The sequence below is a fragment of the Penaeus monodon genome, chromosome 28, assembly GCF_015228065.2.
Source record: "Penaeus monodon isolate SGIC_2016 chromosome 28, NSTDA_Pmon_1, whole genome shotgun sequence".
Classification (NCBI taxonomy): Eukaryota; Metazoa; Arthropoda; class Malacostraca; order Decapoda; family Penaeidae; genus Penaeus; species Penaeus monodon.
In genome coordinates this window covers 16269857-16270262 of record NC_051413.1, presented here as the reverse complement: position 1 = coordinate 16270262, position 406 = coordinate 16269857, and positions in this window count along the sequence as shown.

Below are 406 nucleotides of genomic sequence, written 5' to 3'. Positions count from 1 at the left end.
TTTTCTCTTCGAGAAGCAGACAATCTATTACATTAGAAACATTTTTCTTCATTGGCCTTGGATTATACATTTTTTTATTTTGTAGAGATGTTTGCTCGAAAAAGAAAATTGTTATACGAGATCATTCCTGTTGCTTTGTAATTTATGTTATAATAAGAGGTGGCACTAAAAGGTGCGACAGTGGTAAAGAATTCAATAACAGCAATCGACATAACAAATTACTTATGAATTAAGAAATATCATGTCAGAACGTAATAGAGAGGAGAAACACCGAACAATAAAAAATCTCAGAATCATGTTTGCATATTACTTTTTCGATCTATCCTGAAATAGGCAACTTTTTCCTGATCTATCCTGAAATAGGCACGCTATAGCTTATAGCATAAATCTATCAATAAGACGAAGG